The following is a 14047-nucleotide window of genomic DNA, read 5'->3' as shown; positions in this document are numbered from 1 at the left end:
TTATCAGCTTCATGAGAAAGCATAACATGGAGAAAATCAAAATTTTCCTCTCTGACCTCTACGTTATTTTCTAGCAAAAATTCATATTCATCTTCGGCATCAAGCTCTAAACAAGGGTGTGAGTTCGCTTCAATACTTTCTTCCGAGTACCTGAAATATTGTGTTGGTCTTATAGAACATGAACCATAATCAATGATCTACACATATTTCCGACGAATCATAGATCATCATAGCAGCAGTTTCATCATCTTGCTAATAAAGAGATAAAAAATGGGGGATAAGAAAACTGAAGGTTTTTTATTCAAAACATCGTCAAAAACATTTGTCCAAAATGTGTACACGTGCTATCTTCTATTACAGATGCAAAACAAGTGGCGATAATCGTAACACTTGGTAATAACCATAATAATATACAAATAAATTTGGACAAATGCCTAAAGCCCAACATAAAAAAAATACCAGCCCGTTAAAATTAAATACAAATTGAATAATAGACCCACATAATAGTTCTACAAAATAGCAGGCCCGACCACAGGTCGGGCTGCATGGCTAGTATTTTAAAGTAATATATTGTGTCTTCTAATGTTCTATTTATTTGTTATTATCTTATTGGCCTCCTTTTAAATACACACTTTATATGTGTTGTGTGCAAGATCATATGCCGTCTTTAATAAATCTATTTGTGACAATTTTATTTTATTTTATTTTTTTTTAAATTCAGATATGTGAAATGGTGCCTCTCCCTTGCTTGTATTTTACATGCTTTACCCGTTACACATGACAGCTGTATGTGGCACTGTAAAAATAGAAAAAAAAATTAAAAAGAAGATATAAATTTATAAATAAATTAAAAATAAATAACTAAATTAATTAATTAATAAAAGGGAATTCCCATTTCTACAAGTTGATACTCTTTGTAACACCGTGGTTTGGTGTAAATGTTCAAACTCCTCCATCCCTCCCTCCGTCACCCCACAAAACATGCTATTGGTTCTGGCCTGGTCATCTACGTAGTCTTCATAATGTTTGTATGGGATCCTTACGTTCCACACTGCTTCCAAGGTGGACGTCCTCAGCGGTCCACTCTATCAACACTAATCCTATGAAAGTCCTCTAGACCGCACCCACTTATCGGTATCTAGTGATTTCATACATCTTTATATATATATAATAGCAGTCCCTTTTCCTGCTCTCTGAGGGTGTCCACGTAGGCTAATTTTAAGTACCCTTTTTACTCACGAGAAATCAGGATGGATTCAGAAAAAAGTGGAGAAAAAACTGGCCGAACCACTTAAAAAGTAAAGTGGAGAAAAAAACTGCGATAGATGTCTCCCAATAAATTCCTCTACTCATAAATACGAATAAAACTTTCGCCGAGAACAAAACACTAAACCCCAACAAAACAAATTCCTCTATTCTTCACAAAAAAATGCACCCCTACTTTTCTATCATTTCTCCACTTTCCTTGGAGGGCTTGATGATCCAATTATAAAGGGTTTTCTTTGGTTTTGAATGATCGGTTGAAAAAAAAAATTGAAGAGCTCTCAATGAGACGAAGAAGGAACTCTCATTGATGATGAAGGATCTCTCCAGGAAAAGAGTCTTAGATTTCCAAGTACCAGTGCCGCACAACAGGTTATGTCAGGGTTTTAGTTATGGATGGCTGGTAACTGTTTTGGAGAATTACAAGGTTCGCCTCTTGAACCCATTTGTGTCGATTGCTAGATCCAGCTTCAAGGTTCGCCTCTTGAACCCATTTGTGTCAATTGCTAGATCCAGCTTCCCCCTTTAACAACGCGCTTTCGAATTCCATGACGAAAACCATGGAATTCGGGGATGCGAATATCTGCAAAAAGCAGTTGTCTCTGCAAACCCAACATCTAATCCCAATTATGCTATAATGGCAATCCATGGTACGGTGGGTTTAATCGCATAGCGTTCTTCAAGCCTGGCGACAAAGTTTGGACAAACGTAGACTCAACATACACACTTATTAATGACGTTATTTACTATGGCTATCAATTCTACTTTGTGGACAACTATGGAGAACTTTTTGGTTGTGATCTCAATCAACCTCATCCCAAAGTGTCAAGAGTTGCACCACCATTGATTTGTAAGTTTGTTTTTTCTCCTACTTAAAATGGAAACCCCACCTCAAAAACCCACGACTGTTCCCAAAAAAAAAAAAAAAACGACTAAAATTGAAAACAACTCTTGAGATTCTCTACCCAGACGAACCAAACTGTTAATCTGAGACGTGTGGAACCCTATGTTCCGTATCTTCCTCCCACAAATCGCCAGAAGCCCGAATCGTCATATGTCGTCCTGTTCAAGGGTTTATGCACCAGTGTGGTTTGTACCAATTAGAGTTGGGTTTAAGGTGGGGAATACACAAAGGTTTTAGTAGTTGGTGCTGGTGGATTGGGTTGTGAGCTTTTAAAGGATTTGGCTTTATCTGGCTTTACTAATCTTCATGTTATTGATATGGATACTATTGAAGTTACTAATCTCAATCGTCAGTTTCTCTTCAGGTTTACTATTTTATCTTTCGAATACGTTTATTTCCTAATTTCAAGAAGTGACTTTTCATAGGGGAAAAAATTTATAAAAAATAGTCTTTATACATTGTGGCCTCCTTAGTAAGTGACTATCATTTTTCATTTTTCATTTTTTTCCCAGTGAAATCCATCTTCAGATAATGGGTTGTTTTATTCCATGTTCATCTTTGTTTTTTTGAAGTGGAAAGCCTAGATAGTTCAACACAAAATTGCAATAGTATTATGGAAAGCTGTCATTCTGTTTAAAGTCATGGTTCTTTAGTGGTCATGTGCTTTCTTTGTCACAATGCTTGATCTTGATGTACTTAATCTTTTAAGTTTTGAAATAGGTATATCCATCTGCAGAGAGGGCTTGGAGTCATGCCATGGAGAAAAGACAGTTGCCAGATGGGCCAAATGCACGCCAAGGCACCTTATTGGTAGACTGAGGAAGGCAGTAAAGTGGGCTACTCTTTTTGCTGATTTATGTGGCACCAAGGGGGATTCTGGAACATCACTAGAAGCTGAGGTATGTTGGTTCTTCATTTGGTTTTTAGTTTTCATTTTTTGTTTTAATCCATTTTAATTGCAATAGTATTATGGAAAGCTGTCATTCTGTTTAAAGTCATGGTTCTTCAGTGGTCATGTTCTTTCTTTGTCACAATGCTTGATCTTGATGTACTTAATCTTTTAAGTTTTGAAATAGGTATATCCATCTTCAGAGAGGGCTTGGAGTCATGCCACGGAGAAAAGACAGTTGCCAGATGGGCCAAATGCATGCCAAGGCACCTTATTGGTAGACTGAGGAAGGCAGTCAAGTGGGCTACTCTTTTTGCTGATTTATGTGGCACCAAGGGGGATTTTGGAACATCACTAGAAGCTGAGGTATGTTGGTTCTTCATTTGGTTTTTAGTTTTCACTTTTTGTTTTAATCCATTTTAGTTCATTTGATAACAATTGTCAAATTTTCGTACTTTCTTCTCCAAATTTTAGCTTTTCAAAACACCAAATTTTTTTGGCAAAGCAATCACCTCCATGAAACAATAAAGCTTCTATCGCATGTTGATTTCATTTCACTCAGAACCCAAAAGCTTCCCTTCTCTCATTCTCACAACACCAAGAAAATTATTTAGAAAACAATCTCCTCGGACTCAATCCTTTCTTGCTGAAGTTCCTTTGATCTCCTCGGGATTTCGATGCTATTTTTTAATTATAAGTTACCATTTTAAAATGAAATATAGTGTATTTGGTTTTATCTTTTCTGTTATCTCCAAGTACATTAATTCCACGTGTTCTTTGATATTACAGAAGATTCTTCATCCTCACCCATTGAGATGAAATCAATATCGATCAAGGTACAAGAATTTTTTTTTTCTTTAGTGGTTTAATACTTTAGACAATATAGATTCCTATATAGTTTGTGCCATCTTCTTATTTTCAAATGTTCTATTAATGATTAAAAAAAAACATGATTCTAATCTCTAGATTAATGTTGTATTGCTTTTATTGAATCGTTCTTTGTTTGTTTTGTCATTTGGGGTTTTACTTGTTTGATTTTATCTCGAGTTAGTATGAAATCATTAGTTCAAGTGTTAATACTTTTATTTCTAAGACGATTTTACTAATTGTCTAATTGACATGGTATCTTTCTATGGCAAATGCTTTTTGTTCACCGGGATTCATTAGTTCAAATGTTAATACTTTTATTTCTAAGACGATTTTACTAATTGTCTAATTGACATGGTATCTTTCTACTAATTCACTAATTCACCGGATAATTGACGGTTCTTTTAGAAAAATAAGTGATTAAGCCCGCACAAAGTTTAAGTTTTGGAAGTTTAGTCTTTTGGTTTACTTACCAAGAGTTGGGGATTCAACCTACTTGGACCCGGTTGGATGTCTGCGAGGTGAGTAGTGTAACATCACGCCACAAGATCTCAACCCAACTTGAGATTGAAGTTCCAATTTTTGGCGACCAAGAGTTTGGGAGTCAACCTATTTGGACCGGTTGGATGTGCGAGGCGTAGTGTAACATCACGCCAAGCATCTCAGCCCAACTTGGAGGTTGAAGTTCCAATCTTTGACGACCAAGAGTTGGGGAGTCAACCTACTTGGACCGGTTGGATGTGCGAGGGCGGTAGTGTAACATCACGCCACAAGATCTCAACCCAACTTGGAGGTTGAAGTTCCAATCTTTGACCACCAAGAGTTGGGGAGTCAACTTACTTGGACCGGTTGGATGTGCGAGGCGAGTAGTGTAACATCACGCTCGCGCATCTCAACCCAACTTGGGGGTTGAAGTTCCAATCTTTCTTTGACGAACACTTTCCAAGCTTATACGTATTTTGTATAATTAATAATTAGTTAATTAGTTAAGCTTAGTTAATTTTCATGTTTACCGCTTTCATAGTTTTAAACTTACCCACCCCTACCCTCATATCCTCGGTTCTCATAAACAACGTAGCACACCAATCTAATTGTAGAAGTTCAGAATGAGCAAAACTAAATAAGAAGTTCGATTCTTAGAATGTGTAAATCCCAGACAAAGTTTAAGATTTGGTCGCGCGTCTCAACCCAACTTGGGGGTTGAATCAACGAACACTTTCAAAGTTTATACGTATTTTGTATAATTAATCATTAGTTAAAGCTCAGACAAAGTTTAAGTTTTGGAAGTTTAGTCTTTTGGTTTACTTACCAAGAGTTGGGGAGTCAACCTACTTGGACCGGTTGGATGTGCGAGGCGAGTAGTGTAACATCACGCTTGCGCATCTCAACCCAACTTGGAGGTTGAAGTTCCAATCTTTGACTACCAAGAGTTAGGGATTCAACCTACTTGGACCGGTTGGATGTGCGTGGCGATTAGTGTAACATCACGCTCGCGCATCTCAACCCAACTTGGGGGTTGGAACTCTAAATAAGAAGTTCGATTCTTAGAATGTATAAAGCTCAGAGAAAGTTTAAGTTTTGGAAATTTAGTCTTTTGGTCGCGCATCTCAACCCAACTTGGGGGTTGAAGTTCCAATCTTTCTTTGACGAACACTTTCCAAGCTTATACATATTTTGTATAATTAATCATTAGTTAATTAGCTAAGCGTAGTTAATTTTCATGTTTACCGCTTTCATAGTTTTAAGCTCACCCACCCCTATCCTCATATTCTCGGTTCTCATAAACAACGTAGGACACCAATCTAATTGTAGAAGTTCAGAATGAGGAAAACTAAATAAGAAGTTCGATTCTTAGAATGTATAAAGCCCAGACAAAGTTTAAGTTTTGGAAGTTTAGTCTTTTGGTTTACTTACCAAGAGTTGGGGATTCAACCTACTTGGACAGGTTGGATGTGCGAGGCGAGTAGTGTAACATCACGCTCGCGCATCTCAACCCAACTTGGAGGTTGAAGTTCCAATTTTTGACGACCAAGAGTTGGGGATTCAACCTACTTGGACCGGTTGGATGTGCGAGGCGAGTAGTGTAACATAACACTCGCGCATCTCAACCCAACTTGGAGGTTGAAGTTCCAATTTTTCACGACCAAGAGTTGGGGAGTCAACCTACTTGGACCGGTTGGATGTGCGAGGCGAGTAGTGTAACATCATGCTCGCGCATCTTAACCCAATTTGGAGGTTGAAGTTCCAATCTTTGACGACCAAGAGTTGGGGAGTTAACCTACTTGGACCGGTTGGATGTGCGAGGCGAGTAGTGTAACATCACGCTCGCGCATCTCAACCCAACTTGGAGGTTGAAGTTCCAATCTTTGACCACCAAGAGTTGGGGAGTCAACTTACTTGGACCGTTGGATGATGCGGTAGTAGTGTAACATCACGTTCACAAGATCTCAACCCAACTTGGGGGTTGAAGTTCCAATCTTTCTTTGACGAACACTTTCCAAGCTTATACGTATTTTGTATAATTAATCATTAGTTAATTAGTTAAGCTTAGTTAATTTTCATGTTTACCGCTTTCATAGTTTTAAACTTACCCACCCCTACCCTTATATCCTCGGTTCTCATAAACAACGTAGCACACCAATCTAATTGTAAAAGTTCAGAATGAGCAAAACTAAATAAGAAGTTCGATTCTTAGAATGTATAAATCCCAGACAAAGTTTAAGATTTGGTCGCGCGTATAAGTATTAATGAATAAAACTTCTAATCAAAGTGAAATATCTAATTTCGATATCTATCTAATTTAGATAAGTTTTAATCATTAGTTAATTAGTTAAGCGTAGTTAATTTTCATTTTACCGCTTTCATAGTTTTAAACTCACCCACCCCTACCCTCATGTCCTCTGTTCTCATAAAAAACGTAGAACACCAATATAATTGTAGAATGGGAAAGTGCATTTGAATTATCATCATAGTACCCAACAGAGCTATACCAGTTTGGTAGAGATGGAAGTTTGCTCCCAGCAGGATAGAATGTTCCCTGTCCATCCTTTAGGCCTCTGCTCCATGTTCCAAAGTAATAACCCCCATCAGAAAACCTATAAAACCCTGAACCATGTTTCAGTCCATCCAACCAAAACCCATCATACATATCACTGTTTGCCCATTTCATAACCCCTCTACCACACATATTCCCAGCTTTCCAGTTCCCAATATACTTATCTTATGTACTCGGTCATACCTACCACTACCTTCCTTTACACCCTCTTTCCAAGAACCTTCATAAATGTCCAAATTACAATCTTGTTTTCTTCCCAATCCATGTTGTATGTTTATTCTCCAAGCCCTCTCAAAATAGAACCATCGGTTCCATTGAAGGTACCACAGCCCATGAAGGTAACCACCGAAACTTCACCTTCATATGTTGCCCCCAAGTCTAACAAAAGTTTCCTACTCCAGTCATTTTCCACATCCCATTCGCCATCATATCTTGTTCCATCCGACCATGTATATTTCCCTTCCCATGTGGAAGCAATCCCTTGAAGCTACCAGCATATCTGTCCCCATTGGGAAATACCTTTTCACCAATCCTGAAAAAGGAGATAATGAACTTAAATCACAACCTACATATGAATAACACAAATACAAGGTGTGGAAGGTAATTCTACCTCTCACTATCCTCCATATTTAGTTTCAATCAATTGGGTCTTAATTTTGAGAATTGAATATGACAGTAATGGTTTTGAGAATTCTGAATCTATAATCTCGAAAAATTTAGTTCGAACTTTGACAGAAGGGGTTTCGAGAATTCATGAATCTACAATATAGAGAACGTACAAAAGACACACACATACTTACATTGGGGCAAATACAAAAATCAGCAAGATACAACCTATACAACATCATTGATCTGAGAGAGCTAGACTATTGCAATACAGAGTGCAGGCATTGGTATTTGATGATGCTAATGCAATAAAGCAAAATAGCATGAAATTGGGTGCTGGAGAAGATCTGTATGCACTCACACTGTGACCTTGATAATAAGTTACATTGTACACCTTATTACTGAATACGGTTATCCTACCCATGCAGTAAGTTCGGGAAGGCCATCCTACATTGTCCCTCAGAGCCATCACCCATACGAACGCTTTGATATCTTCAAAAAGAATAAGAAATTTTTAGCATTGCAAAAATGTTGAAGTTGCAATGGAGATGTGGTTTGTATAGTTAATGAATGGCTGTATTTGTATTTTTAGTTTGTAGATCCTAAAAGTCATAATTTTAATCTAGACCAACAATACTAGGTCTATCAATTGGTATTTCCCTGTGAAATTTTCATTATTATTATTATTTCTAATTTATTCATTTTGGGTTAACCGTTTGTGGCTGACGGAGTATTTTTCACGAAATTGAACGAAGTATTGACAAAGAGACCTTCTTGAAGATGGTGACTCCTATGCGTCTTGAAATTGGATTACCTCGATATGGTGTCTTCTAAGATTGAAACTCTTTGGATTCAGTTAGGGCCTGATATATCTCTGGCCGGTGCTTCGAACCCGATGCATTATTGAATGGATTGGAGATATTTAAGCTCGGTCAAAGACGGGATCTTTCTTATCCATCAAAGTCTTCGGGTTCGTGGAAATGCATCGTGTGCAAATTTTAAGTACCCTATTTACTCACGAGAAATCGAGGAGGAGAGGGATTACTTAAAAAAAATGGATAAAAAAAAGGGCGATAGATAAACTCACTGTGTTCCCAAAATCAAAAACTTCCCAAAAAAACCACGACTATACCGTATCGATCATTATTTAGGAAAGCATTTGGTGCAAAACTTGGTAACATTTTTCCGTAAAATTTTTTATTACCATCGTGGTTGTTGTTGTTTTGCTCTTCTTGTTATTGTAGTTGTGTTTTATTCTAAGACCTGTTTTGCTCTGTATTTACCTTTTGTTTTGCTTCCACCGGCCGGTTGGTGCTCCCTTTTTGCAAACCATTTATTTTTTTGCTGTGGAACCGTGATAACATTGATAACATTCAAGTGATACATTCCAGTTGTTTATTTTCAGTTTTATTATTCAGTTCCTTTTTAGTTCGTTTTTTGTTAGTCATACAATTGGTCCTTCTTTTGTCCCCTTTTCTGTTGTAAGATCTTAACAGATTTTCCATAACTTATTGGAAGGCTTCCCAACTTTCATAATCTAAGATACATGGTGTTGAGTGATTGGTTTAGTGGTTCTTATATCCATGCCCCCTAAGTTTTCCCAACTTTACATATATGATACTGATAATGAAGTTGTGAACAGAATGAACTCTCTTAGTAAGAAAATTTTGACAAACGGGTCCAAAGAAGAGTTGGATCCAGATATTGTGAATGGACTGATAGATATGTTAAACAATACAAACAAACTTACTGAGACTTATAGAATGGCAAGGGATAGGTTTAAAGAGTCTGAAGTAGGTGATTTCAGTATAAAGCTTATTAGTACAAGACAAAAGGATGGAAGACTTTATAACATGCCGACATCATCTGAAGTTGCTGCACTAATTGTTGAGGAAGAGAGTGAATTTGGTAATTACCGTGATATTGTGGTGGACAAAAAAGGATATGGCCTGAAAAGAATAAATGAATTGCACCCAAGTTTCATGGCCATGCAATATCCTCTTTTGTTTCCTCATCTTTGAAAGGCAGTGCAGGATTGATATCCCTTTATCGAATAATGTCAAAGTTGGGAAAAGGACAAACATAAGCATGAGGGAGTTCTATGCTTTCGAGGTTGCAAATGAGACTAAAAGAAGGAAAAACAATTGTTCTTGGTGGGCGGCTTGAAACAACAACTTATTGTTGATTCTTCTTGTCTTTGTAGAAACAGATTAGAGTTGATTGGGTTAGAAATAACCCGGCCAGACTATTCGTCTTTGAGCTTTATCAAGGATTAGTTGATCACGATTACTTTTCGGAGATTCAAAACCAGGTTTTGTTGGAAGGCTAATAGTTTTACCATCTTCTTTCACGGAGGTCCACGTTATATCTTTTGCAAAACTACCAAGACGCTATTGCAATTTGTCGATGGGCTGGATCTCCTGATATATTCATAACTTTTACTTGCAATCCTAAATGGCCTGAAGTTCAAAAATGTATTGACAAGATTGCTCCTGGATATTCACACGTCGATTTCCCTGAAATTGTCTCTAGAGTTTTTGAGATCAAGCTGCATGAACTTATGACGGATTTGCAAAAACGTAAAAGGTTCGGAAAAGCTTGGGCAGGTAAGTAATTTACTAATTTAGTTGTTTTTAGTTAATTTGTAGACTTTATGACTATCATATTGCTAAGAAAAAAATATCTCCCCCTTCAAATATATAATTAATCTATAAATAGATGCTAAATATTGCAAAAAAAAAATATGCCTAAATGATCCAAACAAGAAACCAGTCTATGATAACGTGCTGTAAATCTGTAATATAGATAGGCACATACGTAGCTTTGAGCTCTTGAAATATACATGAATGATATGAGTTTTGTCGGCTCCATAGTATACCCTATGTTGCATAGAAATTTTAGGTAGTCGCTTTCAATAGCATCATAGACTAAGCCAGGACTTACAACCTTTACAGGATCAATATGTCCAGCACCATAACCCGATTCAGCATCTGGGTTAGTTGTTGGATTTAGGGGGAAAGCTACAAACACCAAGAAACATAAGTGCTTACAAGAGTTAGAACAAGTGAACAACCACATGAATTGAATGAATGAACAAACATAAGTACTTACAAGATTAACCGTAGATGGATCTGAATGTCAGACTTCGAGAAACTACAAAATGGGTCAACATCTCTCAACATGAATCAAATCTTTTCAAATTGACAGACAAACCATTGCATGATAAATAAATAAAGAATTCTAACATATGTAATGCTTTGAGATGCACAAAGAAAAGGGTTTAGTTGCTTTCCAATTGGACGCGGATAGACATGCAAATAGATGCAGAAATCCTCCAAGACTATTTCTATATACTCAAGCCTAGACTTCACTAATCACTCAAAACTGGAAAAAAAAAATGAGGTTACCAAACAATACACAAGTATGAATTATTCCGAGCTAAATTAATTTCCAAATTCCAAGACAATTCTTAGTGCCGATGTAATGGACTTATGGTACAATTAGATAACAAATATCATCACGATAAATAATACAAGCACTAATGAATCCAGGATTTTCAATGTGAGCCATTCTGCATTCCAAGATTTCCCTTTAAAGCAACACTCATATTTGCCAAACAATAAAATGCAACTAAGAGAACTAATAATTCTACAAAAAAATTAAATAGATAAAAGAAATTTGCTTCATGTAACCAAATTGCTCATAACAAGAAAGTATAATGAATTGACAAATGAAGCATACTTTGTTGACAATTTAAGATCAATTCACATCCTACAATCCACAATGTCATTCACTTTCTGAAACTCAAGTCTGATGTCCATCAAATATTAAAACACAAAAAAGTTGGAACGAGAATTACACTGATCGAAGCTTACCTTGGTACAACTTCAAAAGTTCAGGAGCTCTGCCCTCATACTTGGTCACATATTTCTGGATGAATTTGGCATCAGTCAGAAATAATGGACTAACAATGTGCATGTCTTTCTCAAGTAAACACTTTGATATAAGAAATTCAATAACATTTAACTTTGGAATAATCCTCTTCTCCATGCTAAGACCAAGTATGTTTGGAGCTTTGGCAAGACATGCAAGCTCCCACTTCTTTTTGTTGAAAAAATCCAATCCAATCCTAAGCTTTTCCTCCAAAATAGCTAAGCAAATGGGCTGACGTCTGAAGGCCAAAAGGATTTCCTCATCCGACCATCCAAAACTCTTATAAATTCCCATCTTCGCTTCTCGCTTAGCCTTATTCATCCCTAACAGGCTGACACTATACAAAGTGCATGTGCAAACCCCTTGCTTGATGGACCGATTCCCATTGCAATAACTTCCTTAACCACGTCATTAAAATCATTGTTTTTTACACCCAAGTGTTGAAATTCAATTGAAATGAATCTAGAGATATTTGAGTCGAGTACACCATGATCCCGCAAGATTTGAATTTTGGTTTCTAGAAACTTTTGAAGTTCCAAACGTAGAATATCCACACCATTGCTAGCCCTGATTGCCGAAACGACATTCTTTTCTATTTGAAGTAACATCTTAAGCGAATTGAAAGACGGGATTATATTGTGTTCTAAACTGGCAAAGAGATAGGTATTGCTTCTTGAAAGGAGCTTACCTATGTCAGTGTCCAAAAAACCAACCTCTTTGAGAAACTGAAGTTTGGGTTCAAGGGTTTTGTTAGGATCAGACAAGAGAAGCAACGGTAATTAACTGATCATGGTTGATATTTGAGTATTGGTGAATCCGTGTTGTTGAAAAAACTTCAAAACTGAGTAAGGATTAGTTTCGTTCTCAAAGTGAACTCTTTTAGAAGCTTTAAGAGCTGCTTCATGAAATTGGTACTAAGAATTCTACATAACAAACAAATAAATCTTTATTACTGACACAAAGTACAGTAGTCATAAGGGCGGACTTGATTCTTTGAAGGTGACCAATCGAGGTGGAAAGTCTTCACGTAAACACCTGCACCACTAACATAGGGACATGACATAGAAGTCCAAGATATGATGTTATACTAGAAAAGCTACAAACAATACTTTCGAAAAAGCCATACAAGAGATTAGTTCTTGCTGTTTAATTTTAGTTACTTTTTCAGACCGGGAAAGATTAACCATGATCCTTGCCTCGATGAGTGCTCTTACGTCTCACAATGTCACCCATTTAGAGTCCCCAACAAAGAGCAATATTTGCGAAGTCTCTTTTTATTCATTATGAACCCGAGGAGAACCTAATAGTAAACATCACGCATGAACATCAAACAAATAGATCAAGAGAGGAAAAAAAATAAGTCATGAACACATTAAAATACATTAAAGATATCATCAAGCATAAGAGTATAAGTTTTCTCCTTACAACTAAATCAAATTTTTATGTTATTACCTTTCAAGTCATCATATGAAAGACTATTGACAACTATTTTAAAAGCCCAGCCCAAGAAAAGTTTACAAATAAAATCAAGCAGTAAATTTCAATATAGATACACACAAATTCATCCTAATAAGTCTACAAATTGTTTTGTTCTAATGTACTTAGATATGGCTATGTGGAATAGCATCCTAGGTTTCCATCCCCTTAAAAAGTCCTATATACCAAAGGAACAAATCAATCAAAGAGTGGTGAAGTGGTCTACTTTTTAGTTTATTTCCATTGCTTCGTTGGTTTGCAACTTCTTTACATAGCATCATCGTAAACAATTTGTTGGAAAGTCTTTATATTTACTGTTAAGTTTTAGTAAATATTATATTATTAAAGTATGAAAATCTGATACTAACTTCCAATTAATTGCAGCTCTATACACAATAGAGTTCCAAAAGAGGCTTGCCCCATGCTCATATCTTGCTGTTTTGGAGAACTTCAGCAAAGCCTTCCACCCTTCGCCAGAAGTCAACGAGTTATATCGCGAATTGCGACCTGTGACAAAGTTAAGCGATAATAATGGTTTTGTGGAATTCATGATTCACGGTCCATGTGGCGGTCTAAACCGGATTCTCCTTGCATGGTAAAAACTGATGATGGGAATCAAAAATGCTCTAGGCACTATCCGAAACCATTCTGTAGCGAGACAACAATTGACGAAAATGACTTCACAGTCTATATGAGGAGAGACAATGGTCGAATTGCACAAAAAGACGGAATAACTCTTGATAACAAATGGGTCATTCCACACAATGTGGACTTGATTGTGAAGTTTCAAGCCCACATAAATGTTGAACACTGCAACAAAGCAAGGTCAATCAAGTACCTATTCAAGTATATTAACAAGGGAAAGGATAGAGCATCTGCAATGATTGTTGAGAATGTAGTAACCGACAAGAATGCTGATGAAGGAACAAATTGTCGGGGATGTTGATGAAATATCAAACTTCTTAGGATGTCGATTTCTTTCTTCTTACTCAAGGAGTTTGGAGGCTTTTAAATTTTGATATCTGATCACAAAAATCCGAAAGTGTCGGCGGTT

The 14047-nt window shown here is 36.7% G+C and overlaps 1 long non-coding RNA gene across 1 annotated transcript; it reads left to right on the top strand.

Annotated features, from left to right (window-relative positions):
- The first annotated feature begins 2763 nt into the window (after positions 1 to 2763).
- On the top strand, positions 2764 to 4069 carry LOC147476986 (uncharacterized). The gene is made up of 3 exons (XR_015207211.1): positions 2764 to 3066; positions 3244 to 3422; positions 3846 to 4069. It is a non-coding gene; the product is annotated as an uncharacterized LOC147476986 (long non-coding RNA).
- Positions 4070 to 14047: the final 9978 nt, after the last annotated feature.

Source organism: Coptis chinensis, chromosome 9 (assembly GCF_015680905.1).
Source record: "Coptis chinensis isolate HL-2020 chromosome 9, ASM1568090v1, whole genome shotgun sequence".
In the NCBI taxonomy this organism is placed as follows: domain Eukaryota; kingdom Viridiplantae; phylum Streptophyta; class Magnoliopsida; order Ranunculales; family Ranunculaceae; genus Coptis; species Coptis chinensis.
The sequence above is the reverse complement of the archived record's forward strand: the minus strand, read 5'-3'. Positions and strand labels throughout refer to the sequence as shown.